Here is a 27,171-nt window from a genome sequence, read left to right on the forward strand (position 1 = left end):
GAAACGACTGAAAGACAGGAAAAAGGTGTGGAGAAAACCAAGGAAATCAGTTCCAAGTCTTTCCTGGGGCTACTGCTTCAATAGCATCTGTGTGTGTTGCGTTGGCAGGCGTGGTGCCCGAGGGGCTGCAGTCATCTCCAGCAGATCCACAGGTGTGTGACTGCAAAATTCGCTCCAGATTCATGCCAGGCTCCCCTGTGCTCTCCCTGGTTGTGCTGCGGGCACTGCTCAGGCAGGGGAGCGAGTAGCTGGCAGTGCCAGCCCTGTCACTCCTGTGCCTGTTGCTAGCAACAGGCATGGGCATGCTGTGCCAGTGTCAGCTTAAAGAGCCTCCAGACCCAGGGCAAAGTTTAGAATGAAGAGGTCATTTTCTGTGGCTTTGTATAGAAAAAAAAAAATAATAAATTAATCATCCAGTATTTCTCTGGAATAAGGATAATTGGAGAAAGAGAAGGTTTAGGTTTTTTTTCTCTTTGTCTTTCAGCAATTCGTTTTGCGCATACTTCATATGCAATTCCTTTTGGTAGTAACTGCCACCTATATCGAGTGTGCTGTCATATTGAGCACTAGTGCAGTATTTTCCTGGAGCATATATACTGCTGATTATCTTTACGTATAAAAATCTTGAATGAGATCCACCAGCATTTTGGGAAGGATACGGGAGATTATGACACAGGTCAAGCATAACAGAGGTTAAATCAAAACTTAAGGTGAATTCTCAGGCCTTTGAAACCCTTTGGAGAATTTTACTGGTTTGGAAGGGGCCAAGACTGTCCTACAATATGAAAATGGGCCAGACTTGACTTTGATCTCACCATTTGATACTGAGCCTGGACTCTTCTCAGTCCAGTCCCTACTTATTTTCTATGTGTGTCCATCTTCCTCTATGGAGAAGGCAGAGCTTTCCCTCCAGAGCTGACCTGCAGGTGAAAGCACTGTGACCAAACCGTGCTGGGATGCGGGATTTCCCTGCCCACCTGCATATTGGACAGGAGAGGGAGCCTGCAGGGGAACCCTGAGATTGACCCAGAGGGTAGTAAAGTGTGAGGCTAAGCTGTTCTTGGGGTGACCAGTGGGGTACACATCTGTACACAGGAGAAAACTGCATCAGGTTGCTCTTTTTTGTTCAGGCTCCCATGCAGGGAGCAGGCTGCCTCCCATCTGAGAGGTCTGGAAGGTTTCGCTCTTAACAGCACTCTTGCTATCCCGATCTTACTTTGGAGAACATAGGTCTGTGATGTTGCATTTCTCATCAACGAACTAAGTTCTTTCTTAGTCACTTTTCAATTGTTGGAGACAGAGCACCAAGCCAAGAGCAAAATACATCCCACCTTTCTTGTCCAGATCATTTTCCATCCCTAGCTAATGTGTTCTGCATCATTCTGTGGTGTATGTACCTCTACACTTCATATATCTTTCCTCTCTCTGCTTTTCCTCTATGCTGCTACACGTTGATCTGTGTGTTGCATTGCTTGCAATGTGTGATGAGCCACTTCTCATTTGGGCCCAAATCCTACTGGCTGCATATTTAGCTTTTCACCTTCTTGCCTATCACCCACCCCAGATTTGCTGTCCCATCCATTTGGCAGGTTTAACCAAGGGATGGTGTTGCCCATCATGTAAAGGCCCTGCTGCTTTAATGGCAGCATGAAACATTACCAGGAGCCCTGAGAGAGGCCAGTCCATGAGTGTGCAGAAAGTTGAACTGCCACTGGCTCATGCTGTTGTTGCGATAGATAGTACCACAAAGTGGATGTGGTTATTAGGCTGTGATTTGGTTTGTACTGAGCAGTATTGATTGATGTTGCTTCAGTGCTACATATTGTATCAACTGACCTTCTAGACTGTATTGCTGCTCTGCTTCCTCTACTTCTAATTCTGTTTTATCTCCAGTTTTTGTATCTCCTAATCTTCCTGTGTTCCATTTCTCATACTATTTCTTTAGTATGCTCCCCTTCCTTTGCTTTCCTTCCCTTTGTTTGCCTTTAAAATTTTTTTTTTTTTTAAGAACTCCACCTGCTCTTCTTCGTTACATCAATTTCGTTAAGAGATTCAGCTTCTAAAATATTTTTGCCCTCAGCAGAAGAAAGAAGTCTAAATGCAGGTGTTTTGCAGTAAAGCTCAGGGGTGCAGAAACTGGTTTTATAGCAGATCTTGTCAAATAGGATTTACAGAACCTGATAACATAATGCAGTTCGATAACATAATGCCTTCACGAACTGTTCTTCTGGCCATCTGTAGAGCCTCACAGTTACACCAGCTGAAGATCTGGTAGCCTATTTCCAAGATGTTGTTTGTAAATATGCAGTGAAAACACAAAGGAATTATTGTAGTTAAGTGCATTTAGCCTGGTGCAATTCACTGTAGGTATTAATTCTGGACTTTTACCGAAAACAAGGGAGATAACGTTGTCTGCTGAGTTGTTTTAGCACTGGCTGGTAGTAAAACAAGATAGGGAGCTAAAATAGCAGCCTAAATCTATGCAGCTGCCTGTATGGCAAAATGAGGGTTGAAACTAAAGAGTTTCTGACTCACAGCGCTCTGCTCAGCCCAGGAGCATGCTGCCTGTGTATTGCAGAACCCTAACATATAGATCTGCTATATCAAATAAAGTGACTCAGTTTGCAAGAAATTCAGCACAGGAAAAAAAGCAAGGTTGTGCCAGTAAAAGAAGTGAAAGATAAATAATACACTGTTGATTCACAGAGTGTGCAAAACTCACTTTCAGCAAGGAGATGCTGAGCATCAGAAAGAAGGCCACAGGATTTCAAACCTTTTGTTTTTAGTTGGAAGGGATATAAAATGTCTAGTAGTAAAAGTTGATTCACATAGATATGAATTAGGTATCTCAGATGCATATGCCTGGCTGAAGTTCAGAGTTACTAATTAGAAGATGTTTTCTAGGATCTTATTGTAGCCTTTGTGTAGGAGTGAATTTGAAACCCATAGGTCAGAAGATATCAGCCTTTTGCTTAATATCAGTAGAGGGAACAGGAATTTCAAAATATATGTCATGGAACTGTAATAAAGTGCCAGCTTTTTAGAAATCTCCTTTTGCGAACACTCTTCTCTATGGGGTTTCATCCAGTGTTCATCCAATATGAAAAAGATTGCAAGTACAACAGGAGAAAGACTTAGAATTAAAAGTGATTTTGACAAATTGAAGACTTTTCCTAAAAAAAAGGATGAAATTCCACAATGCCTTATGCGCAGTAGTGGGCAAAAAAAACCAAACCAAAGACAACAACCAAAACAAACAACAGGACTTTGTTAAATATGGGATGAGAAACTGCTGGTTTCTTCCAGAAAGGACCTTGGAACTATGTTGGATCACAAGATGAGCAGGTATGAACAAAATCCATACTGAGATGTGTAAACAACAAATACATATAATAATCCTCCTGCTGGTAAAGCTATTTCATGCCCAGTGTCAGACACTACTCTTCAAGAAAGCCATTCATCATTTGGAGCGTATGGAATAAAACAAGATTAAGATATCCAGAAAATGTGGCCTAAGTGCATAGTCCAAGAAGAAAATAGGTGAAGATTTGGGTTATTCACTCTGAGGAAGAGTAGACTGGTGGGAGAAATGGGATAGGATAACAGTTTCCAAGTGGAAAGAGGAAGGAATGATCTATTCTCTACCTCTGTGACAGGCCAAGCAAGAAGTAGTGGTCATAAGATGCAGAGAGAAGGATGTAGGTAAGAAAGCAAAAACACCCATGATGATGGTGACAAATTGGGCAAGAACATCTGATGAGCCATCCTCCTTGATGAGCCCATTATCAGAGTAGGGGAGACAAGCATTCATTAGGAGCAGCATTGAGATACAGCTTGTCCTACCCTGGGACATTTCAAGATGTTTTCCAGCTCCTTCTCCTGTGATTCTACAATATATGTCAATGAAACCTGCAGAAATGATGTCATGCTTGCAGAAAGCATGACAGTTAGATGGTAAACTGGTTGTGCAGCACTATGTCTACATTAATGCTGGTGAGAGTTACGACATGACCAACAGGCACAGCACTCCAACATTAACCCTAGAAGTGCAGAAATGCAATTTGGTGCTGTGTTTTGTGATGATTAATAAAAAAAAATAAAAAATTAATACAATCATAGGGATGCCCTTGAGTCTGCTGGGATTTCCCAGAGCTTTCTTGTGTGTGCACTAGTCTTCCACTGTTCAGAGGAACATTGTTTCTAGTGTTCCCTTTCCCCTGGCTGTCTTTGAGCAGGTAAATTGTAAGAGTATTTATGTTGCATCTAATACTCTTGTTTTTATTAGCCTGATGGGCCTGTAATCTTTGGGTGTAGACACATGTTCCTTTTAGATCTAGCTATGCTACAGTCAAATGTTGCTCCTGCCCTTTTTCTGCCTGCACCCCCATTAAGTGGCCTCAGGATAGCTAACATGAAGGTCTCATCTTTAAGACTACCTGGGTGCAAATCAGGCAGGTTACCTGTCACTGGCCCAGCCCCATCCTTTGGTAGGCATTGTAGTATCAACAGGAACAAGCGCTTTAAGTAATGGGGTATGTGCTGGGAAACAAACATTGCTAAGGAATCTCCTGGGGAAACAAGCATCTTAGATGCCTTTTGAAAAGGTAGGAGAATTTGATTATATGGACACAGGCTGTTCTCTGCCAGCTGGCCTCACTGCCCCAGGATTGTCATGGTCATTCTTATTTTACTAGTATAGATGTAATCTCTCTTGCCAGGAAATTCCTCTAAAGCAATAGTTGCCATTGTAGGGAGATTTGCCTGTGCGAGGTCAACCCAACAATCTGCATGACTTTGGCTAAAAATATGGCAGTCTTAAAAAGCTCCCTCTAGTTCCCAGAACAGTAGCTCTTCTCCTGAACAATACAGTGATAAAAGTGCATTACCTAAGCTTCATCAGCTTCCACAAACACTGCAAATTTCTAACCTGTATGGTCATTTCCAGACTATCTGACCCATATGAAGCCAAAACCTGACAGACAAAAGAAGATAAAACCCCTTTAGTCAAATCTCTGAATGCAGTGCGGAAGTGCGAGGTCAGGTCTTTGTCTCAGCGTGGAACAGTGAGGGTGCAAAGTGCCTTTTCAAACCCATCTCTCCCTCTTGTACCAACACTGGAAGGAAATAACGCATGCATTTTAGAAATTGCCTTGCATTCAGTATGGTAATATTTGAGTGTGTTTGTGAAACCACTTAAAAATCACATTTAAACAAAAGGGAAAAGAAACATTCCTATTTCAGTTGTCTCTGAACAGCCCAGCCTGCCTGATAATGTTACAGTGTGAGGGCAGTGAAAGAAGCATTTTCACAGCCAAATCACTTGCCAGAAAAGCGTTATGTTCCATTTTCTTAAAAGTACCTTAATGCAATAAATCTTACATGTTTGGGGGGTTGGTTTGTTGTTTTTTTTTTGGTTGGTTAGTTGTTGCTGTTGTTTTGTTTGTTATTTTTTCTAGTTTCCCAATGCATTAGAAACAGGCATTGCCATAAACACCTCTGAGATTTTAAAGGAAATAATAATGGTCACCCTAGGATTTTGTTCTAATCATTTTTCTTTCCCCCCCACACTTGTGTTGTTTTGCAATGCATACCACTGCAAATATTTGACCAATTTTGGAGTCAAACTTGAATACTTTCTCAGTTTAGGTCTTTATGTACTTCAATTATATAAATACTGAAGTCAGGAAAATGGTGGAGCCTTAGTGAAACTTCTAGCAAAGCTAATTTTATTGCATGTGGAGAATGATGTTGAATACATATCCTCCTTGATGTCCCTCTAGGATGCTGTCCCTCCTAGATTTTACAGCTCCGTCCTCTTATTACCTCAGAAGCTACAAGGCTTCCTTCGGGGTCAGAAAGATGCAATATGTTTCAATGCATCCTGTAAGCACCACAAAGTCCAGAGAGCCTCTGAAGGGACAGGGTAGCTGAAGAAGGTCCAACCAAGGAGACTGAGAATGGCTTTTAAGACTGCTGTCAGGCAGACAGAGGAGAAAATTTATAAGATGATATTGACAAGGAGTTCATGTGCACTAGGGAGATAAAACAGCTGGTGAGAGAGAAAGAAGAATGAAAGATGCAGTAAAATCATTTTCCAGAGTAGAAATAAAAAGAGGATGTTGGGGTAAGAGAAGAGATAAATAACCTCTGTGGTTTTATTTTGGGGGCAATAGTTTTGGAGCTGGAGTCTCACGATATTTTAGGTAAGTTGTTTTGAGATTGTTTACTGTTGCAACAGTGCTTCCTCAGAGTGAGGTGCCATTCAACCTGAAAATGATGGATTATAGATAGCCAAACACCATTTCTACCAACTGCCTTGTTTGGTCACCAGCCATCAGTGTAAGTGATGAGTACATGAGAGAAATCCTACACTTCGCTCCCCACCCAGGAGCCACAAATAGCAGAAAACCATCTGTCTTCAGTCTTAAAAATGGAGGGAAAGTTCCCAAGGCCAAGCCATGGAGTGCCTCCAAGACTGACCACACTGCTGACGAGCAAGAGACAAACCAGCCTGTAACGGTACAGCCTTGATAGGCACATCGTTCATTCTCTGAACCCATCACAATAGAACCCCACACCAGCAGCTGCTAACCTTGAGTGCTTGCAGGGCAAAGATTGGGTTTTGCTCTTTTTTTTTTTTTAATGATCCTTTTGAGCATTGACTAATTTCATTCAATCTTCTGCAATGTGAACAGAGTGTGAAATCCTACGTTGCTGCGCAGTGGAAAGGGAACAGTGCTATCTTGTAATGTACTTATTTGTCTCCATGAGGGATTGATGCCAAGCTTCTGTGAATAGACTGTTTTTGGCTGCCATCCCTTAAATGAGCAAAAATGCTGAAAATTTATTCCCACAAACCCCAAAACTTCTTTCTGGTATTTCATGACATTAAAACACACACACAAACATGTATACACACGTGCAAAACTTTGCCAGGATTAAAACTGCTTTTTTTGCAACCACAGCATCTTCTTTCCCAAAGCCTCAGAAAATGCTTTAAGGTATCCAAGTTATCAGTTTACTCAGACCTTTGGGATTTTTTATATCTCTGTAACTCTAAAACCATTGCCATTCTGACAGACAAAATCAAACCTGAAAAATACGATTCATATCCCATACAGCTATATTAAGTCTGTTTGTGAGATGGAGGAAAAAAGGGGGAGAATAGTCAAGTCGAACATTTAAGAAGTAGGTAATAGTTCACATTCCATAGATAGCGTAGCTTTTTATTAAAAGAAAAGCAAATAAAAATGATTGATTAAATGTTCCTCTCATTTTTATAAATCCGCTGCTCTCCAAAGAAGGCCAGGCACTTGCTTGGAGTGTGTGCATATGAGTAAGTGTGTGTGTGCATGTTGTATCTATTTCTATGTACAGGAAATATTTCCAGCAGTGGCAGGTAGTAGAAGTGATGAGTACAAGATGGTAAAAAGCTTTGGTGATGAATGATCAAATTTTCAGAAACATCTCACCTCATTTGATTTGTTCATAAAATCCGTTACAAGAACAAATAGTATTTTCCTACCTCAGGCATTCTGCGGTTCTTGGTCACAGGATGATGGTTTTCTGCAGTATCTGAAGTTGGAGGTTTGTTTGTCATCTTCTGTTGAATAGTATGTCATCTGAAAAAATACCCACATATTTTTTCTGAAAACAAACCCAAAAATCCCAAACCATTGTGGCATTGGGAAGTTGACATCATCATCAAACAGTCAGCAGTGTGTATGGGTAAAGAATTGATATGAAGAGCTTCCTAACTAGAGTGATCTGTTTAATAGCCAGGGTTGAGAGAAGGAGGGCAAAAGGGCCAGATGAATGACTGTGCTGATATAAATGTTTCTCCTGCCATTTTAATTTCTCTGACAACAAGAGCTTCTTGAACAGTCTGTGCTGTTGATTTTGATCAGCTTTGGTGAGGCAGAGGTGGAAACCTGCATGGACACCAAGGTAAAATCTCTGCAACTTGTAGAGTCAGAACCAGTGTGTGGTTTTCTGCAAATACTGCTTTGTAGTTTAATCCTAGTAAGTACTGTCTACTGCTACTCCTTTTTAAACAGCCTTCATCCCTTGTGAGGCAATAAAAAAAATATATTCTTATTCTTTTAGCTGACCTCTGACAAAATGTGCTTTTGAGAGTCCACCCTGTATGGGCTTGTAAGGCAGTTGGTAAGGTTTTCTGTCCTTACATACAGCCCATTACTGAATGCAGCAGCATCTCTTGACTCCTCCTGAACCTGTGCACATGTTTTCTTAGGGTGAAACTCAAGTGCACACTAACCTCTGCAGGAGGAAACCCAGGCCCAGTGGGAGTGGTGTGCACCATGATCCCCCAGATCACCCAGACTCTGTAATACATATTTCAGCAGGTAATGTAGATACAGCCATAATGGTACACTAATGATGGTACATTAATTATGGTACATTAATGATTAGACTCACAAATAACTAAGCTTATTAATATATGGAAGACTTTACAAAGTTGGAGCCTTTATCAGGGGCTCAGATTCCAGCAGGGAAGTTTGTGTTGTTTTTACATCAGTCAGATGCTGAGGCTTTTCATTCTCAGTCTTGGCAAAGTTAGCAATTATCAACCTGGCCAGTGCTCTGACACTTGAATTTCTGTGCAACACAGTGACTGGTGCAAAAGGATTCCTGTAAAATCCTCAGAAAGACATGCTTGTGCACATCTCCTGCCTCAGGGCCAACAGGATGAGGACAATTCACAGCCATTCACTGTCCATGGGGACTCTGAGATGCTCTCTGCCATGCTGTGGTTCAAATGGTGCTTCCGCAGATGAAATATCATCTGGCCTCTTTGAGTAGTACTGGCATTCAGGTTGCTGTCTCCCATCAGATACTGTGCTAGGAGCAGTGGGCAGGGGCCTGACTGCCTCCTCCCCATGAGAATTTTGGGAAAATGTGGCTTTTGCAGAGATACCATGTCCTTTGACTTGTTCCTACCTCTGAAAACAGCTCTGTGGATTCAAACCTTTCTCCCCATCTGGCTACTTACAGTGTTCTGCTCATGAAACTATGATTGCTGCCAGGGCTTCTGCACCCATTGTCTTGGATCTGAGGTCTGTGTTTCTGCTTCAGGTGCTTCCCATTAGGTGCACTGAATTTTTTACGGTGCCTGCATTGCTGGAGGAGTGCAAATGCCAGTCCAGACCAGGAAATTCTCTTTGCTTGGCAAACTCTCTTTGCATCTCCAAGAGCTTGTTTCCCTGGCAGGCTCTGACTGGGTGCTTTGATACTGGTATCGATCACTCTCTGCTCCCTTGACAAAGATAAGTTAGCCCTCCTAGTACCTGACAATCAACTTCTCTGCCTTATGTATGTTAACAAATTCTTCTACAATTTCACAGTCTCTTCATATTCTCAGCTGCTTTAAAACAAAATTGTCTTCTGTTTGTTTTCCTATTTACAAAAGCATCATTCTAAACCTTTTCCAGTTACTCACAGATTTCCAGAGAGTTTAATCTCTATTGCGGGTTTTACTGCTTTATTATCTTCCTAGGTACTTGCTTAATTCTTCTGATGGCTAGAGCCATATGCTGTGCAGTAGGCACTGAGACAGGGAGTCTGGGAGAGGTTAAAAGTGCACGTTAAAAATACAATTTTTCACAGGTCTCACTGGGAAAAAAGCTATTGATCTTTTGTAGGCCATTCGGGCTTTTTATGTGCAGTTCTGCTTAAAATGCCTTCAAGGAAGGCCATCGAGAATGAAATTTTAGGTCATGAAAGACAGAAAGGCTGAGAACTCAGAAATAAACCCCTTTGTTTTTTAGAGAACAGCCAGCTTGTGCTGGCTGGTGGCAATACGTGTTTTCTCTTGCCATTCCCATCAAGGTGCTGAATTTGAAGGAGCTGTGCACCGCTCAGAGGGCATTGTGCTGCAGTCTGGTCAAGCCCTCTCCTCCGTGGTGAGTGTATGAGGAGGGTTGGTCAGGTGTGACTGGGCTGTGGGACCAAGTTGTTGAGTAGCCTGAACCATGCAATTTATTTGGAGGAGGCAGTGGCAAAGCTCTCAAATGAAGCCTGCTCTTGCAGTTTCTCAGGGTAGACCCAGGGGAAGTCTTCTGGCCGTTCCCATGTATCACTTGTAGGTGATGGGGAAAGGTACATGCCAGAAAGGCTGAACTCTGCTGCCAACATTTGAACCTTGTGCTGTTGGTGAGGTTAAAAATAATCAGCTGCAGTTTTAGCCCTCTGGGTTAAATATTTTAAATTTTATTGCAAGTTGATCAACTTGGAGTATTTGGACACCAGGCCCTCCATGCTGAAGGAGCTGAACTTCCCTCTGCACTTCTCCCCCTTTCTTAGCTTACTTTTTGGTAGTAGTTTGCATAAAACACATCTGCTACCCTTGGCAACTAAAGGCACCTTCGTTTCCAGATAGATTCTGTGTAAATACCAAACAAAACATGTATTATAGATGCTTGGCTTGGATCTAGTATAAAGTTTGCCTCCTAAGCTACCTTTTTTCCCTCTGGTTTCTGCAGACATAAGGGTGTTTCTGCAGCTATGTACAGAAACTATGTATGTTTCCATCTATATGATATTTTCATATCTAATTGAGGTCTAGTGGCCACCATCCTGCTGCCCCTGCTTCTAAAGACATAGGCTGCAAACTGCAGACTTGAATGAGCTGCCATTCATTTGCCAAAGAAACAGAAGGGAATAGACCCCATTTCTCCTGAACCTTGATGGAGCTCTATCAGGCCATGACTGTGCTTCCTCCTCTCAGCAAATGTGATAGGCACACTGAGCAAATAATTGCTGTGAGTTGCTTGCTTCATAAAGTTTTGTCCTTCCTTTCCTTTGGGTTTTGGTCTGCCTGTAAGCAAGGCGGGATTTTACCTGGTGCTCCCAGGATCCTTCTGAAGGATTCTTTGTCTGCAGAACTGCTGAGCGCCTGTCCGACTGGCTGGAGACCGAGGTTACGTGGTATGTTTCTGTCCTTTGAGTGGACTTCTAGAATCTTTCTTCTGGGATAAATATTTGGGTTTGCAGTTTTGAAAATTGCTTACCACAAATATTTCCCTGAAATTTGCCAGTACAGGGAATGTTTCTTCAGTAAACACATTTACCAGCATGTTTTCAGTCAGTAAACACCACAGAGGTGTGAACACAGTCGAAGGGAATTAATTTTTAATATAAAACAATTTGGAGGAGGCTGGAATCTGCTTTTTGCCTTGTATTTCAGGGAACGCTCTCCAGCCCAAACCTGGACATGTTCAGCTCAAGCCTGTACCTTTTCAGGGGATGTATATAAAGAGGAGCGTGTTTTTACAGTGCAAGATGCAGTGATGTGTGCCCCATTTTGGATGGGTGGCATACCCATGTGTGGTGTGAACCAGCCCATTTAACTTGAATAATGAATTGTTACACTGCGAGGGTCCTCACAGCAGTCCTTGTGAACAGTCTTTTCTGGAGGTTGAGGGGAAGGTGGTGCTGAACTGAGCCCTGGTGGAGGTGGTGATCAGTGGGGCTCAGCACCAAAAAGCTGGTGGAACTCAACCTGCTTCTGTGGTGATGTGCCTCAGGAAGGATGGGCAGGCTGCGGAAAAGGAGGCCTGGTATCCCTGGTGAGGTGGCAGCCCTTGGCCAGGCTAGCAAGAGCAGCCGCTTGTCTTTCAGGCTGCCTCCTAGGTGTTCACCCCTCACCTCTCTCCTTAAAGTCCTCTCCCATTTGGTGTTGGGACACTGTATCCTATGAATGGTTTTCCATTGCATGTTCTCCTACCCTCCTTGGTGGAAGGAGAAGTGCTGCACTGCTGTTGGTTCTCTGAGATGGTGTGATTTGTGGAGGAGGTAGCAGGCTGTGGTGATGTGTGCTCCCTGATTTCCCCTCTTGAACTTGGGTCAGTCTATGGCAGAGCAGAGCAAAGCAGCTCGCTGTGCCCTAGAGTGGGGGCTTTGCCTGACCTGGGACTGGTGAAAAGGGAGTTTGACCAGGGGAGTGGTGTGTGCAGTGTTGGCAGGCTGTCCCCAAGGATGTGGCTTGATTATTATGGATTCCTACTCCAGTTTTAAGCTAATTTGCAAGCTCTAGTAAGGTGATGGTTTGGCAGACAGGAGATGTCATTATTCTTATTAGCATCAGTAGTTTTAGACCAGACCCTCTGTCCTCACTCCCTCTGAGAGTTTGATGATTTTCAATCATAAAGTGTTGGGACCTAAGTTGGGATAAAATGTTTCTAATCAGAATAAACATCTTCTCTGAATGATATAGCCAGGAACATGAGCAAGAAATATGTTTTTCATTCCAATTCTCCCTGAAGCTTGTCAGGACTGAAGATAATCAAACCCCCATCTTATTAAAGACCCTTTTCTTCATTAGCATGTTGTCCACTGGCAAAGTGGGAGGCTCAGTCACTGATGCCAGAGCAGAGGGCTCAGAGAGAAGCTAATTACATTTTGCCTTTTTTTTTTTTTTCCTTTTCTTTCATTGCAGAAAGGTAGAATGGTTGTGAATAAATTGGGAAAACGGAGGCTGAGAACTCAGAGTTCATTAATATTCATATTTAGCAACAAGTACACAGAAAAGGTGACAAGGAGCTGGCTCCCTGGAAACCTATGCACCTTGGCAGTAGATGGAAAATTGCATGTAATTATAGCTACCTTTAGCTCAGCACCTAATGAGCATGTTTGAAACCATGCAGGGTTACTGTATACTTACAGGAAGATCCAGGACTCAAAACAGAAAATGAAACCCTTCTCCTTCCATGCTCTGCTGAATTTTAAAGTAATTCTGCGAGGGCCTAGAAGACCAAGTGGACTTTTATTCTTGATTTCCTGGTGATCAACACAGAAATCCATCCAGCAAAAGAAATAAATCAAATAAGATGATTAGTAGGGGGGAACAAGCATATTTTAATGGGGAGTAAAAGAATGGAGACTATTCCATTCTCACATTGCCTAGTAAGCCTGCTAGGCTCTTGAGGTATTTTTTTTTCGTTCTCCCCTCCTCTCCCTCCATTTCCTGCTGATTTATCTATTCTTTGATAGCTTTTAGTGGTTTTTAGTGTGGGTTTTTGTTTTTCTTTATTTTATTCTGGGGGAGACTGCTATCTGTGGATTTTACTATCTCGTAGCTTTGTAGCTAGTGAAGAGAGAAGCCAAGGAGATTTTTTCACACACATTTCTTTGGGTTGCTTTAGCCTGTTGGTTCCCACAGCAACTTTAAAAGCGTAGAGCCAAATCCCTTTTCTGTAGCACACAAGCACAGGCTAGATTGAAGCTAGTGGAGATGCTCCATATTAATTTACATGAGGTTAAAGGAGAGCAGAATGTGGTCTGTACTTGGCCTTTTATCTTAGAAACTTTGCCTTGCTGAAATATGCCTTGAACAAAACATTTGAAGCTGCTTTTAACCTTACAGCAAGGAGCTGATGTTTGTAGCACAAACCCCTCAGAAATGACTTTCATTTTGTTGGCTGAGGTAGGAAAGCGAGTATCCTGAATTATCCTTTACATTTTTAACACATGCTGAAATTTGGCTTTTCTCACACAGTCCAGCCATGAGCTGTAGATAATGACCTAACAGTAGATTGCATTTATCTTTAAGGGGAAGCTTCTTCCAGTGTGAGCAAACCATAAAAGTTTTAGCAAGTGAAATGCTGTGTTGACACAGGAGCACGTTACAGCTCTGCGGTTACTGGGCTGTTTCTCAAAGTCATCACTGGTGAGGGCAGATGGAACAAGATGCTGCCAGTTAGTTTATACCCTGACCTGCAAAAGCCTGGAGCCTGGTCAGCTGCGGCTCATCCCATGAGGTGTACCCTGTTTGCAGTGCAGAGGGAAAGAGCTGCTGTGGAAGAGCTACGCGTGCAGCTGGGAGCCCGGAGGTTAACCCACACGGGCTGGCATGTGCACCAAGCTATGAAATGATGGCCACAACCTGGCTCAGAATCTCTCAAGCTTAGGCCGGTTGTTTCTCAGCTTCTACTTCTTTTGGAGAAAGCATCACATTTGCTTCTCTGTCCTTGAGAAATTTGGTAAACCTTAGGAGAGACAAAATCATATGGATCTTTGTAATCTGTTTGGTCTCTCTTCTCGCTGGGTCTTTATTTGTAGAGACCTTTCTAATGGGTCATGTTGCTTGAATATCCCTGTGCTTCTAGCAGACAGATAACACTGGCATTTAAGAGATTCTGGAGATAAATCTCTCATGGACACATAACAGTTATTACACCTCATGTTTTCTCCCTCCTTCTTTGGCATGTATTTAGTGGTTTGTTGGTTTGCAGGAACTAGTCTCAGTTTCAGAACCCAACCATGTCTTTTATTTCTTATATCTTTAGCTGGGGATGTTTTTTTCTGCTCCTGGTCTTTTTGGATTCATATTGTTTTATTAGCAACATTATAGTCTATTTTGGGTGATTTAGAACAGGACCAATAGAAAGGCACAAATATTATTCCCTGGCAAATAAGCAAGCCTACATATTCCTCAAGCACGTTTTAAAACATTTTAAACCCTTATTCACAGGAAATTTATGTAGCTGACTACTGGGTAAACTTAAATCCCTAAATCCTTTTTTTTTCCTTTATTTTGATCAGCATTACTTTGTCTTTTTTCTGCTTCTCTTGTCATCTTATTTCTAAAGAGCAGTAGGTACCAATATGCTTTCAAAAATCCTGTTATTTTGCTTTCTTACACACCTGCACACCACAGCAAAATTTTACCTCAGTTCTCATTTATTTTCCAATGAAAACAGTCTTTAATTTTGATCAAGAAGGAAACCCTCTGTGTGTGTCTTGTCTTTCAAGGCAAGATAGATGCCTGTGCGTGGATGCTGCTGCTGTGCTATCTTCTGTTTAATGGAGTCCAGCCCCTTACTAAGCTGTCAGCTGAGCAGAGGAGATGCAAAGTGACAGGCATTTCTGAGTAGACTTTGAGATGTGCCAGAGGTGTGACAGACATCCACAATTTTTTACCTCTATGTGGAGCTTGAAAACCTGCAAGATGCCTTTCATTGGGAGAAACGGCTGCTACCTAGAGAGCTGTGGTCCAGGCACTGCTGGTCCTGCTTGTTGGTGCTGCAATGAGATACTGTTGTTCAGGCTGGAAAGGGTACAGCCCAGTTAGGAGAGAGTTATAGGAAAAATTTCCATTGACTTCATGATCTTTCATGTGTAACTGTCATGGCCATTGTGGTATCTTGCAACTCATGTTGTGCATCAGTTTGCTTGGGGAATGATAATGGGTGCTTTTTGCCCACTATCTGGCTTGCTAGTAAATGTGGTCTGAAGAAGTGTGCCAGAAGGGAAAAATACAGCCTGTGCAAATGTTGTTTGGATTTGTTGGGGCTTTTTTTGTGTTTGTTTTTTTTTTAATACTCTTTTTGTTTAAAACCATGGGAGAAATAGAATTTTGAATAATTCCCAGGATTAGATGAAGCAATTGAGCCAGAAGAGCAACTTCAATTCTGATAGGCTGCCACTGCACATTAGTACAGGAACCTGTATACTTCCTATAGCCAGAACTGTTTCATCCCACCAAATCTTCCCTCAGGAAATGTCTTCCTTCAAAGAGCTGAAGTGATGCAAAATGGGAGTCCTTTGCTTTGCCACCCGATGGTAAATCTTGCAGGCCCCTTGTGGAAGAGTGAGGCAAGGAATTAGCACTCTTGAGGCACTTTAGCAATATCTTTAGTCAAAACATTTTGGTTTTCAGTGAAATACATGTCAGAAATATTTTTGTATTTTTGGATTTCAGTGACGTATGTGCAAAAATATATATATATTTTATTTTTATCTTTTTCCTCTTGAAGATACATCAGTTTTGTGGGGGAAGAAATAGGTTTGGCTCTATTGGTGATACTGTTTTCTGTTGAGAAACCAGTTCATCTTAATAGAAAAATTTTAATCGAGCGTGGAATAAAGTGCTTTCCTAGGCAGTAATTCTGTCACCTGTAAAGAAGAGATGTGGGATATGATGTGGTTTCTTTCCGATTTTGAGCCTTAAAGCTAACGTTTTCAGGCTCCTCAAGCAGCCTTGTGATGTGCAGGCATACATAGCTGGAGCATTATGAAAAATGAATAAAAAGAGATTTCTAATAGAATAGCCAGTGTTGGTGAAAGTGGCTTCTCCTGCTCTGCTGAGATGTTCATGAAGTGATGCTCCCCTGTGGCAACTGGCATGCACTTGTTCTTGCCATCTTCCATACAACTTCCATGAATTTCTTTTGAAATATGATTCCTTTGTGTCAGCTGTATCTTTATTGATCAGCTCTATCTTTATTGATCAGGGCTGCACGATAAAGCCTTAATGCTGAGATGATAATGTAAATTTGGATTGTGGCTACCACTATACCCACTGACCTACCCGCAGCCATTGTGTAAAAGCCTGTAGGAGGATGCAGGGAGGTGTCCCTGCAGTAGCATAGATGGAACATCTGATTGCATCAGGCATGAGAATAACTGTATGTACAGAATGTATTCATCCCTCAGGCACATATCCATATGTTTGCATGATGGTGGGTGTTTTTTAAAGTTACTGTTTTAAAGATATCCACACAGGTGGCTAACAAGCATTTGTTAGATGGCACAGCATGAATGCTGAAGCAATCTGACCACTCGTGGGTGAGGAATAGAAGGAGAAGCAGTGCCGGGTGTGCAAGCTTTTCTGGATAATGGCTATTTGCCTTAAGAAATAAAGGACTATTTTTTTCCAGTTAGCTTTGGGGAAGTGCACAGGGCTGTGTGGAGGCTGACAGCAGGCTTTTGTTTCAGAGAAAGCAAAAGCCCCACTGGGTAGAGGCACTATAGAAAAGCAAACGATGGATTATTTTTTCTTTTACAAACCCTATCTCATGCCTGGGTGCAAAGTGTTATTTTCTTTGTCATTCAAAGGAAATTTAAAAGAAGACGTAAGCTTTTGGGGAGGAGAAGGCAGTGTGGTTTTTTGTTCTATTTTTTTGTCAATGGAAATATACGTTGAGTGCAGAGTGTCCCATTGCAGAACAACTCTGATGAGCAACAGAATGAGGTTGCACTGTCCCAGAGGTTGGGCAGCTGGTTTGCAAAGGCCATGGGCTCACCAGAGAGGCACAGTTTTGCACCACTTCTTTATGGGATGAGAAGAGCTTTCCCCTGTGGCCAGCCAGCTTCTCCAGGTTTCGTTTCCTCCCTCCATTTCACAGTTGTGGGAGCATCCCCTCCAGGAAGACTGCTTCATTGTACTGGCAGTCACTTCGAGGAGAGCAGATGTTGTTGGTGTATGTCCAGAAGCCAGTTTCAATCCACAGCCTTCTCTAGGTCTAAGTTTGCTCAGTGCAGAGGAAGCAATTAACACCAAATGCAGGTGGGTCACTAATTGTAAAGGAGATTTCCTAGGGACAAACTGTTCTGAGGAACCTTTCCTCCTGAAGCAGTAAAGGCAGTCACTGAGTTGAAGGAGACCCATCCTTTATTTCTGGACAGTTGCTGAGAATAAAAACACTGTCAGTAAAAAGCCTCTAATCCCTTTCTCACCAGGCATCTTGTCCAAATGCTGCTGGAGCCATGTAGTAAACAGAATTTCTTCAGACCACCCCACAACTTCTCCATCACATCTCCAGCAAGCACGCTGTCATCACAACTTTTTGTTACATCTAAAAGATTTGCGCCAGTGTTCGCTGAGGAAAACAATCCTAGCGTAGGTTTTCTGGCTCATTAGCTGCAAGTCTGTAAGGGCATGAGTGACGTACAAGAGAAGTTAATTAAAAGAGCTATTGCTGTGAGGAAGGAATAAATACTGGTGGTCATACAGGGTGGGAGTGGGACTCTGCTAATATTCATATTGAGTTATAACTGGGATATATAGAGGTCTAAGCCAAATATTAGCATCAGAACCTCCCATATGCTGAGGGAGTTGTCAGCTGGTGAAGCCAGAAAAACAGAATGGGACCAAGACTTTGACTCATAATGTCACCATGAATCCCTCACCGAGGTGATCTGCACCAAGCACATCTGTGTGTTGTGAACGGGGAATTGTACAGCCTGTAATATTTTTAACCTGAAGCTATTTGGAAGCGGGTCTGGCCAGCACTCGGCTGTAAAGACAGCAATTGTCTATCACAATTTGCTTCAAATATAATTGAAACTTGAGAAAAAATTAGTACAGCTAGGCTGATGCTATCAAAATAACTGCAAAAAAGTTAAAAATACAGTAAAAACCCCCAACCAAACAAAAACCACCTGGCTTTCTGTTGAAAAGCTGTGGCGTTCCATGTGGAATTTTGGAAATGACTGAGTGATGCTCTGGTTCCTTTGTCTGCCAACTCTCTCGGCTGCAGTATGGGTGGCTTCTGTGTGGACTGTGCAGGCAGATCTGGTGCCCCTTTGGAGAACTCACTATTTCCAACCTTATGACCTCATGCTATTGAGCTGTAGTGTATGTGGGTGGTCTTTCATAATCATTACTGAAATGACACCTTATGCAAGCACACACACGTTCACCTGCACACATCATGGGCTGTGCATCATTTTTCCATCTTGTGTTTTTGGTCATTTTGGGAATACCTTCCACTGTGGGCTCTGAGTCATTCTATTCTTTTGCCATCTCTGAGCGATGTTTACACTGTGTTATGCTGAGAAGCCCCTTAAATCTTTACATACACCCTCACACGCACATGCAGACAGTCCGGCATTATCAGACTCCATGGTGAGGATGTTCACATCTCTTCTCATTAGCGATGTGCAATGTAAAAGGCTTGCTTCGAGTTTCTTGAAGACGGCAGTAATGAAGCTCTGAAGAAATAGTCAGGGGACTGGAGCTAATTAAAATGCAGCAGGGTGTAGAAGTAAAGGTAGCAGCAGCTCTCTATGCCATGTCTCTGGCAATCAGCAGTCCCTAGTTTACCCACACTAATTGACAGGAGACGCAGTGCTACCGAGTGTGCACACAGCCAGCGTTAATGGAGTCAGCACATACTGCTCTTCCTGCCTGACTTGTCTCATTATCGACCTTGAACTGGCAAAGGTCAGTTGATGGTGCTGCTTTCATCAAGATGACAGGTGTCTGAAGATCTTCTCTTTGTAGTATAATAATTTGGCAGTTGTCTTATCCTGTACGTGAATTAGTGATCTGATCCCGAAGAGATGATGGATAAAAAAGACTGGCTTACTGTGGTGAGGAGCTGGGCTGTTGTGTGTTTGAAAAAATAGCAGGTACCAAAAGTCATGGAGGAAGGAAACAAAGCTATGTGTTGCATATTTCCCCTTGGAGAAGATAGGGCCTGAAGCAGCAAATAGGCAGATTTTCACAGGTGGAAATGCAATCAGCCCACTGTTAAAAATCGGGAGCTTGTTTGAGTTGATGATGAGCACCAGGTGCACCGCTGGCACCAGGCAAATTTATAATAATAATAACAATAACAACAATAGTCGGGGCACCTGACACCTGCAGTAAGCAGTGAGTGACAGTGTTCTTGGGGAGACATCTCATCCGAAGGCAGCGCTGTCTCCAGGAGATGCATCATTATAACATGCTGCACCAGGGCTGCATCTAATATGCCCTCCTTGTTTTCACTCTTTTGTTACAGATGGTCTCAGCAAAGACAGTGGAGACTGACAGAAATATTTCTGCCATCCACCCCTTGAAAAACAGTGCTTTTGAGCATTTTTAAGAAATATTTTAGCTTTTCTGAAAGAAAACCAGAAGCTTCCTGTGTCTTGTGGCTCCACTGGTTGCAAGCAGAGCTTGCCGGGGCCTTGCATCTCCTTTCCTCTCCCACTTCACTTGTGCAAGGTGTATGTAAAGATGTTGCATGCTGCCGCAGTGGCATTTGGCCACTTGCTTGTAGGTACAAACAGGGGTGAATCAGGGCCTAGAGATGGGAGGGGTCCATATTCCTGAGCAGTGCAGACAGAAAACGCTTCTTGAAGAGCTGAAGGGAAGTCTTGGTGGTGACTGACTTTGTGACGGTACTAGCCTGAGTTTTTATTGGCTAAAACAGGGAGAGATTAAGTTAGTGGGAGCCCAGATATGCAAAGCAGAACCTGCAAAAGGACTCCTTCAAAAAGGCTCCTGCTCCCTGGTCTCAGTGTGGCCCCACATCTAGCTCCTGAGCAGCTCTTGTGCCCAGCCTTGCTATGGCCTCAACTGAGGGCAATGGGAAGTGCTGGTCCTCAGGCTACAGTGCCTTTCTGGAGGAAGATGAGGCGGTTGCAACCCTCACCAGAGCTGAGGAGGGGAATGCAAACTGAGCACAGCTTCTCTTTTCTTCACCTGCAGTTTCCCAGGATCTTCTTATAATATCCACCTCTGAAAGCAACTGCTCTTTGCTAGTATAATTACCAGAATATTTCTTCATTTATGTGTGATTATGGGGAGCTGAAATATTGCCTTGGGAACAAAATACTCTGTAACTTGAACACAATTTATAGCAGCTTGCCTTTTAAAGATACATGAAAAAACATATGTGTGATGTCTGTATGGCTGCAGTCCAGCTATAAAGATAGAAGACCAGGAGATTTTTACCAGGGCAAGCCTAAGGTGACTAATAGGAGCATTCTTTGAATTGAAAAATGTCTTTGTTATTGAGCCTTCTCAATCTGACACATTTTCTCAGCTGCCTCTGAGGTAACTGCCAAGTATATGGGATGCTCCTGGTCTCTATCCTCCCAGTACCTGCACTGGTGCTGCAAAATCCCCCAGGCTTCCCACAGTCCCTCAGTGCCTGTCCCACAGGCTGCTTGCTCTCTGCCCTCAGTGCTATATCCACTTTACCATGTCAGGATACACTCTCCTCCTCTGGGGACACGAGAGCAAGCCCCCACCGTTGTGCTGGGTTGTGAAAGCAATTGTAAATTAAATGTTAAAAAAGCATTGCCTAAGTGCATCCTGAGATCAATAAAATATGCAAGCATGGGCTCCTGCTGTTCAGGGCTGCAGCAGTCTCTAACCCAGAACTAGGGGGCCTGGAGGAGCACGTCAGGGCTACTCTAAGTGGCAGCTGATAGGAATCTACATTAATGCAACAGGTAGGGCTCATAGGTCTGTACCCAGAGGTCCCGGGGTCAGGTGCTAGCTATGACAGGATTCTCAGGAGGTGCCTGTCTGAAAAAGCAATGATAAAGAAGTAGTGATAAAGGGAACTCCAGCAATTAAGGTTTTATACCTGGGTGAACTCTTTCTAACATCATGTTCTTTTTTGTTTTGCAGAAGAGGATCTATCCCTTTCTTACCCTAGCAAGGAGACAATCAATAATAGAAGTGAAAAATGAGGAGTGACCATTTTTCTTTTGCTGGGGAAAGAGAGATGCTCCTATCCAATCCAAAGACAAATAAGATGGATTTATGGATCATTTGTTTTTGAAATTAAAAGCTCTGCTTGTGCTGCTGAAACCATGGTTTCATGGCATAACAACATGGTTGGACAATAGTTTCTTCCTCCTACCAATGGAAACAGTGGTGAGTAGAGCATTAATATGCATGTGGGAAGTACAACATGACAGCTATGACAAATACATGGTTGCATTTGCCTGTTGGATCAACCTCAGTTACTGTTAACTCCCAGGTTATCGAAGTAAAGGAACAAGGTGGATTTTTGCTGCTTTCTTATTGTCTTTGTTGGGAAGGATTGGCTAGGTCCCAGACGCTGAATACTCTGGGAATGCCAGTTTGCAATATACCAGTATTAAGGCACCATTGAAATTTCTAAGGATGGAAGTATTTGATTTAAATCAGAGGCATCTGGGAATGTTTGTGGCTCACAAGAACATTTGCGTTATGAACATTTGTGTCAGTGATTTGAAATCTTAAGTGTTTTGTCCCTGTCTTTTCTCTGCGTGTGTGAAGGTGCAGGCAGGGAAGTCAGGACTGAAATGCAAAGTGGCCTCTGATGTGACAGCTTTCCTAAAGGGTGTTGGGTGAAGTGTCCTCAGAGATCCGAGGCCAGTTTGTTTTCTCTGAGGAGGGAGGAACAAAGCCCATTAACAGGAAAGCTATATGTGTGAAAGGAACCAGAGCTTTTGAGAGACAGAAATGCAGCAGCTCTCCCACCGAATCAGGCATACATTTCAAGCAGAAACCACTGTTAAGGCTGAGATGAAACTGAACTTACAGCTGTGCTAGGGCCTCTTTAGCTGACTTCAGCTTCTCTGAAGTGGGACCAGTGGGTGGCTGTGGGGCAGGATGGAGATGACCAGATGGGAGCAGTGAGTGTTGTTTGCACAACACTGGATGCTCCTTTATGTGACTCTGAGGTGGGCTGAAAGTCTGGAAGGGACCTAAGGTTGATTGAGAAGGAGTTTTCTGGTGAGAGAAACAAATGTTTTCATCAGGGGTTGGGACATGGCAAGTGGGAGAGAGTAGCAGGAGGTGCCAGAGGAAAGGATACCTTGCTGGGAATACAAAACTTAGAATTTGGAAAGGGGCTTTTTTTTCTGATCATCCAGCTAGTGTGTTGCATTAATGCAACAGACACCTGAGCTGGGAGAAAGCTCTTGACTCCTACGAAGCTCCTGGGGTATCTGAGAAAGCAAAAAGGAAAGGCCTGAAAAGGGGGAAAAACATCTTTTCCCCTTCTTTCTGGCTTGCAATTCGCTGGGAAAATGACTTCTGTGTTTGGGTAGGGGTTTGGCCACTCCTGAAAGTTTCTTTTGCCTCAGAACAGGTTTCTTGGGTGGATGCAGGAACCGGTGGATGCTTCTCTCTAACCTGTGTTACGTGGGAGGTCAGACCACATGAGCATTCAGGTCCCTTCTGGCTTAAGTATGTCAAGCATTGTCCCTTCAGCTGTTTACACAGAGAAAAAGGCTAGAGTAAACTTTGTCCCCATGTTCTTGTCTCCCCCAGTGATCCTGAGATTTTTCCCTCTTCTCGTTACCCCTGTGGGGACATAAATTGTCATCAAAACTCTTTGTAGGTCTAAGGATTCCTGGAGGAGGCCAGGTGTCTTGAGGATGCAGTTCACATGGTGCTCCTACTTTCATTGTCTTTGTTTCCCAGCAGTTAAGGCCTTTTGTTTTACAGCATCTCTTAGCTCCAATTTATACAATATAAATTAAATGTTTTAATTGGAAAGCCGGTCCCTTCTATCTCACAGCTGCTCTGGTCAGATAGTCAGCTGCTGCTACCATGCTAGTCATGGCATTATTAACAGTTAATGTCCAGGAAATTACACTTGTCCAGGTGCGCTGCCTTGGGATGTGAATCAATCTTGTCTTTAGACCACTTCAGAAAACCTATTATCCACACTCCAGAAGGACGATTCTTTTTCCAGCTCTTTCTGACACCCTTCCCTAGAAAATCCTGAATGTATGCTTTGTTTTGCACTGATTTGGAGCAGCATGGAGGCTTGTCTGAATTTTCACACTGTCCTTCAAAAGAAGCGGCTGTGTCTTCACATTCTTCTGTTAGACCAGAAACTCTCTCTTCTTTTTCAGTCATAGCTTGAAAATTCTTGTTTCCTGAGAGATTATTGTCAATATTTCTCAAGAATTTGATTCATATAATTTTTGATTTAACAACTGGAAATAGCTAAGTCCTGAAAACCAATTTATTTTCTAATCTCGAAAGAGCTTAGAGAAAAATGTGCTGAGAGGACAATGAGTACCGTTCTTATATCTTGTTTGGTTTGGTGTCAGGTCCTCTATTAATCATCATCAACACAGCATAGCAGAAATGTTTAGCGCACCAAAAGACTAAGAATTTAGTGGAAAACTTTCTAAAATTTTATGCCTCACTTTACTCTGAGATAGTAATCTGATATGCACGTTTTCTATCCATTATTATGTCATAGAAAACACAAGGAATGTGTAAGGAAAAAAATAAATAGAAGGAGACAGATAGAGGAACCCGCAGTGTGCTTCAGCAGTATGTATGCTGTTTGGATCTGTGATTAGCTCCAGGATCACTGATGGTGATGATCTGAAGCAGTGCAGGAGGCGAGTGTGTGCTCAGCATTTTCAGGAGCTCAAGGCAAAGCCATGATGAAGACCAGGCTGCAGCAGGGGAAGTGGTGAGGAAACACCTTTCTAAGAACTTCACATGCAGAAACACCATTGAAGTTTTCTCAAAGAGGATTGGGTTTTTTGATCATCCCTTACACTTAACCAGAGGGAGAGGAAATATTACTATCTGGCTCAGAGAATGGACTTGCTTGACTCTGTGCAAACCTGAATTCACAAGACACCAACACAGCTTTACAAATCCAAAAAATTTCATCATTCTTATCTTCAGATAAGAATTAGAATGAGATTTATTTTTTCCTGTTTGCCCATTGCTGCCTAAAACCTAATACCAAGAAAGTAATTTTAGCAATTGATTTGTTATTTTTTATTTCTTTTTGTCATTCCAGCACATGTGTTGTTTTGTGGTCTGGTTTTTCTTCTGCATTTCCCATTTCCATGAGTTTTGGTCTCTTATATAATGGCATAATCAAGCCAATGGAAAAGGTAATGTTTCTTTTCTGTGTGCTGCATTTGAATAAAACTAAGGCCATGACAGAAAAGCAGATGAGACCTAGGGAATACATAGATCATCTGAAAACCTTTAAGAAAGTCATCACTGCAAATATTTGCAGATGATGAAGCACTGAATATTTTTATATGGATGGCTTACCTATTTTCCAGATTCCAGAGTTCTGGTTCTTGTGGCTAGCCTTTGTGCTTATGTCAGTATCTTCTTTGCTTTTTATATATATATATATATAGTGATCCATTTGGGTGATCCAAAGCCAAATAAAGTCAGCAGCGGTATTTCCATTAATTTTATTCTATGTTCGTAGCATATTCAGTAGTTTGGAATCTGATCTTCTGTATTTGCAATGCAAAAAAAAGTGCTTCTGTGCCTATAACCTATTTCTTCTTCCTGAACCTCTTTTAGTTACTTTATTCTTTTTGGGGAAAAAAAAACCCAACACCTATCTGTCTTCTGGCTTAATATATTTTTAATAAGGAAATCATTGTTATACCTGGATGCAAAAAAACCTGAACGTATTTTCTGTGATAAAGGCTTAAAGGAAATAGAAATAGGTATTAAAAGTTAACTGACTGCACTAAATAATTACAAGGAGTGTCAATGATTTTCCTGATATACAGCTGCACCCAGTCTTTGAAGAAAATCATTCAGTTTCAAAATAAGAGTTTCTAGTTCTGCCTAGTTCCTCCCATGCTCCGTGCCTGATGCTGGAACTAGATGCAGAAAGATGGAAATACTGGGAAGGAAAATGGCACCTCTGGGAAGCACTTCTTGGTTATGTATGAACTGCCAGGAAAAGGTACTCGTGAGATTACATCCAGGGGATTTGCACCCTTAATCTATTTAAATTACAGAAGAATGGTGAGAGTTTAAGGGATCTTATTGTATCTCAGCCTATGAATTTCTCATATTCCCACTGCTACTAATAATCACATATGCAGAGAGTAGTTTATTATAGCTACAGTCTGATCCTAAGTTCATATCCGGGCTTCATCATTCATTTGCAAAACATCAGCCTGAGGCATCCTCTCCACTTTCCTGTAACTGAAATGAGTCCCTTTTTCCCATTCAAGAGTGAAAACAAGCAAAAAGGAGGAGAAGATACAAGAGGAGATGTTTGGTTTCTCTCCATTACCCTGTGAGACACATTTGTATTTAGAATTCGGGTTCTTCCCCATTTTTCTCAGAAGGGGAGCTACCAGGAAGGGAAAGGAGAGACACTTGTTCAGTCTGGTCTGTGTCCTATGGAAACGTGTGACTGGATTAACTCTTCCAAACTGTAAGCAAAGAGGAAAGCCAGGTGCTTTTATTTCTAGCCAGTCAGCCTGGCCACAGTTCAATTCTAACAGAAATGCATCTTCTGCCTTGTCATAAAGCAAATTAATTGTGATACACTGATATGCTGAAAGTAGTAGAGAGAGTTCAAAACAGCCCTTATAGAAAAGGACTATCTAGTCCAAGATGGCAATTTCTTTGTCATTGTGGCAGACACCTGCCTTAAAGGAAGTAGCTGCTTCCTTTAACTAGACCAACACCAGAGACACCATGGCTTGACCTATTAGGACCATGCTAGCTTAGCAAAACTAGGAACAACCTAGCTAGCTATGATGCGTCCTTACCTCTGTGGTTTTTAGCATGTGCCTTGTTAGACTTTGATTTTGTCCACCAGCTGTTCTCTTACAGCAATCTGGAGATAAAAGTTCATGCCACAAGAGTTTGTTTCTTGAAGCTCTTTCCAGAGTCAGTGAGAATCGAAGGTAGATGTGTGTCTCCAAAACCCACTCATAAAGAAGTTGCTATTTAGCATCCAGTTCTGCCACCCTGACCCTTACGTTATCTTCTTCTGCTTTCGCTAAGCCCTCTCATTAATTCCTGATAATCTAGTGGCTAATATACACTCAGTGCAAGTAATAATGGCAGAACTAAATTTAAAGAAGAGGATTGAAAGTCATGAGAGAGACAGGGAGAGAAAAACAGAAGAAATAGTTTTGATGTATGTGTGGTGCAGTCTTTCTTTTGCGGTAATGAACACCTGAGTGTCTCACTACTGTGTTTAGACAAGACCACAGAGACCAGTGGTAACTCTTTAGTGGGGGTAAACTGAGAGCAGAGAGCCCATTTCCCATTTAATCTTTACTTTCTGTATGGAATGTTTTAAACACAGAAGCCAAGGAGAACAGGTTTCACTAGTATAATTTGCTTCACTGCCCAGGTTGGGGTAACCCACTCACTTCAGGCTGGACCTGTGAGGGGCTGAATGCTGAGCTGTTTGTCTCCTGCTTTCCCAACCTCCCTGAGCTGCGGAAGGCTTCTTGTCTGTTATCTGTCAGGATCCTTGCTGAAAGCTGTTTCTCCTTCTGCTGCTGAAGCATCCTCATGCAGAGGGATTGTCAGGACATGTCCTGAGGTGAGTGAGATATTGTTGTGGTGGGCTTTGGATTTCAACTTCATTTCTTGTTCTGAATGCAACTTATTTTCTGCAGAAGATTTTGGAAAGTAGATCAGGCTGTCCTTCAAAAAGAGCTATTACAAGGCTGAAAGAGTTCCAACAAGGAAGATAGTAACATCACTCAGTGAAAAGGGATCCTTACCAGACTCTCAATTACAATCTGCAACTTCGCTAAAAGCAACAGAGCAGTATAGGCATGAGAAATGAACAGTTCTCTCCATTTAACTTCTGAGGCCGGCAGGAGCTGAGGCAAAGATTTACAGTTGTTGATATAAAGTGTCAAGGGTTTGGATTAGACCTCTTGCTTTTT

The 27,171-nt window shown here is 42.4% G+C and overlaps 2 long non-coding RNA genes across 3 annotated transcripts in view; both read left to right on the forward strand.

Annotated features, from left to right (window-relative positions):
• LOC134163101 (uncharacterized) overlaps positions 1 to 21,533 on the forward strand; it is a 32,055-nt gene extending 10,522 nt beyond the window's left edge. The window contains exon 2 of the long non-coding RNA XR_009964574.1: positions 21,152 to 21,533. This is a non-coding gene — a long non-coding RNA (uncharacterized LOC134163101). The remainder of the gene's footprint in view (positions 1 to 21,151) is intronic.
• LOC134163100 (uncharacterized) overlaps positions 1 to 27,171 on the forward strand; it is a 94,834-nt gene that overhangs the window by 49,224 nt on the left and 18,439 nt on the right. The gene's annotated exons all lie outside the window — the stretch shown is intronic.

This window comes from Pezoporus occidentalis, unplaced genomic scaffold, assembly GCF_034315485.1.
Source record: "Pezoporus occidentalis ecotype Australia unplaced genomic scaffold, CSIRO_AGI_Poc_V1 ctg2, whole genome shotgun sequence".
Lineage (NCBI taxonomy): Eukaryota > Metazoa > Chordata > Aves > Psittaciformes > Psittacidae > Pezoporus > Pezoporus occidentalis.